The following is a 3,230-nucleotide window of genomic DNA, read 5'->3' as shown; positions in this document are numbered from 1 at the left end:
GCTCCACGACCAAACCATCCAGCTCAGAGATCAAAACTCTATTAAAATCAGTTTCTATTAAAATGATATGTATATTCATTTAGGGCTTATCCTAATTGACTCGATAATAAAACAAAGAGCCAAATGAAAAGATACTAAAGTGAAAATACAGTTTTGATCAAAGTTATCAACCGAAAAAGATTTTAATAAATGGTCAGTTATAGTAGGTTGATTAATGTTATAACTGCATTTCATTGAAATTATGAAGAGATCTAAGACCACTATTGGAAATCTAGAAACACTGAACGGCTATTTGTTGCAAGTATGGAAATTGTAGGCAACTCTCATCCACAACCAAGAACCCGGGAATCGGACCCGAAACCTTCGGTCTCGCATGCGATTGCTTAACCTCAACGTAAAATGAAACAGAGATTGGGACTAGGTAACATGAGAAAAATGTCGGTAAATGAGAGAATTATCATCAAACTTATTAAGTAATAAAATACAACACTCTGTTTCGTTCTCAGTGCAGAATGTATCTAACTTTCGTAGTTTTAATTTCACCTAAATTCGATTATTTAAATTGATAATCTACCTTTTTTTATCGTATATTTGTAGATCTTATTCAATCTTCCACTAAAAATTATGCTTGATTTATTACCGTTGCTTTACTGAACTGCATACGTGATAATCACGTAATCCATGTAAAGTAATAAACTTTATTCATATCATATAACAGACCTCATTTACGGTAACTAAAGTAAACTTACTGAGTAACACAAATTGTATGTATAATGAAATTTACTCAATCAAATTTCGGTTGGTAAATATCATTACGGTCCTGAACAAGCTAAGATAGGCGGTGTGAATGTTTTCATTCATTCGATGATAGCATTTACCAAATACGAGATCTGTCACTTCAAATGGAATACAGTTTTTCATAAATTTACCATATTTCGGAACTTAAGCTTGTAAATCGATGTAATTAGGTAGATATTATATGAAAAATATAAATTTATTTTTTATAGATAGCTTCCACTACCCATTGTACATGACGTGTGGATTCAACCATGTACCAAGTAAGACACGTGCCTACCGATAAAGATTGAGTGTTATTCATATCATTTTATGAAATAACCATCACTGAGAAATCTGGATTATTTGATTTTCGCCTAATATTTCAACTGAATAATATTATATTCAGTGCAATGGTCGGTTGTGAATTCGATAAATTATAGTTTGTGGCTAAGTTTTGTTAAATAAGAGTTTGTTATTGTTTCTTGTATTAGTTCACTTTATTAGTTTATCTAGACATAAATCGGTTGTCATAGAACACAAACATACATTTACACATAGAAGTAATATATAATGTTAGCCTTTTAAAATATTTAGAAATTCTGTTAAAATCTATTAGCTTAATATTATTATTTATTTCTTAAAATTAGTAAATCAAACAAATAAATTATATCGTTGAGATCACGAGTCAATTGAAACTAGACCACCATAGAAAACCTGGAAGCACTGAATAGCCGTTTCGTCCTATTGTGGGACTCCTCAACAGTGCGCATCCACGGTCCCGCACCCGCGAGATTCGAACCCAGGACCTATCAGTCGCGCGCGAGCACTTTGTTGAATATTATCAACTGGAGTGAAAACCTGTAACGTGTTGTTTATAAAAACAAAAATTACTAAATATACACATGTTATTTTTAATCAGTAATGATGTGTCATGAAATAGTGGAGAAGATTTGTAGTTCCAATGGATAATTTTGATGGAGTTTTGTTCTCTGAGCTGGATATGTAGTTTTGTATTTTCTAAAATTATATACATTCAGAAATGTTAAATTACTTGAAACTGCTGAGAAATCCAACATCTGGACGAAACGGCCGTCCAGTGCTTCCGGCTTTTCCATGGTGGTCTAGCTTCAATTGACTCATGATCTCAACTATTGAAAAGTAATATTTGTGTTGTTTTTTGTTTTGTTTTCAGAACACCATGACTCCGGGAGATTGACAAACTTGAATGATCTGAATGAAATCAATTAGTGAAACCGGAAACTAGAGTATTACATTAGAATTTCATAGTTTATTGTTGTGCATAAATATATGAATATGAATAATTTATTCTAAAGATTCTTTTAATTTTCGCTTTAAAATTGATCCCATGGACTAGTCATACAGATGGTAGAAGTATTTGACTGGATTTGTATCATTGTTAGTGTATCATTTAAAATAATCACAGAACTGAACAAATAAAATGTATCATTTGAGTTTATTTACAAGGATTTCCGTTTACGATGTTCAAGAATAATTTCCCTTAGTAAAATTGTTTAATTATGAAGCTTTCAAATTTTTTTCACTGAACAGGATCATAGATTGGTAGATAATCCTCATTTAAACATTAAAAACACGAAGTTCAGCGAACGGATATAACTTTATTTATATTTTACACCTCTATGACCTTTAATTGTTGTAACAACAATATTTTAATCATCTTACTACATTCACGTTATCACTCGTTACTAACTTATTAAGTTTATTGTTATTGTTCGTATTACGTAATCTAGTATTATAATCTTTCTATTATGTCATCTTGGTTATTGCTTGTTCACATTTCCTCACGGAACCAGTAGTTGAACAAGAAATTTTTATATATATACGATTGTACGGCCTGAGAAACATACATGTAGGATTGAAATTAATATATCATTTGTCACTGAACTGTTTTTAATTATTTACACCATTTATTAATTTCTACTTAAACATACAGTAAATACTTACTGATGCTAACAAATATAAGTAGTATGTATCATCAATAGAAAGTGAAATGTCTGAAGGTAGAAGGTTAAGAAGATCAAAGAAAAGAGAACAAGAACGGAGAATGATTGGTGTGGAAATGAAAGAACAATGAAGTCTGAAACGATTGATTGACATTTTGCAATTGAAGTATTCACTGTATGGTTCTCAGATTTTACTATGATGTTTTGTAAGTTTGTGTTGAAATACATTCGATTGTCACCACTTGTGTTCTTGTTCACTACAGTAACATTATTTTTCTTTGATTTTTGTGTGGAAGTGATAGGAAATGATAAACATGTTATTTTTCTGATGTTATTTACTGTAATATATCTGATATATTCATCCATTAAATTTAAAAGACAATCAATCAACTAATAAATGTACTTAATTCATTAGCTTAAATATTAAACAAACGTTTTACTGTAATGCAATGAGAAGACAAAGTTTATCAG

Source organism: Schistosoma mansoni, chromosome W (genome assembly GCF_000237925.1).
Source record: "Schistosoma mansoni strain Puerto Rico chromosome W, complete genome".
In the NCBI taxonomy this organism is placed as follows: domain Eukaryota; kingdom Metazoa; phylum Platyhelminthes; class Trematoda; order Strigeidida; family Schistosomatidae; genus Schistosoma; species Schistosoma mansoni.
The sequence above is the reverse complement of the archived record's forward strand: the minus strand, read 5'-3'. Positions refer to the sequence as shown.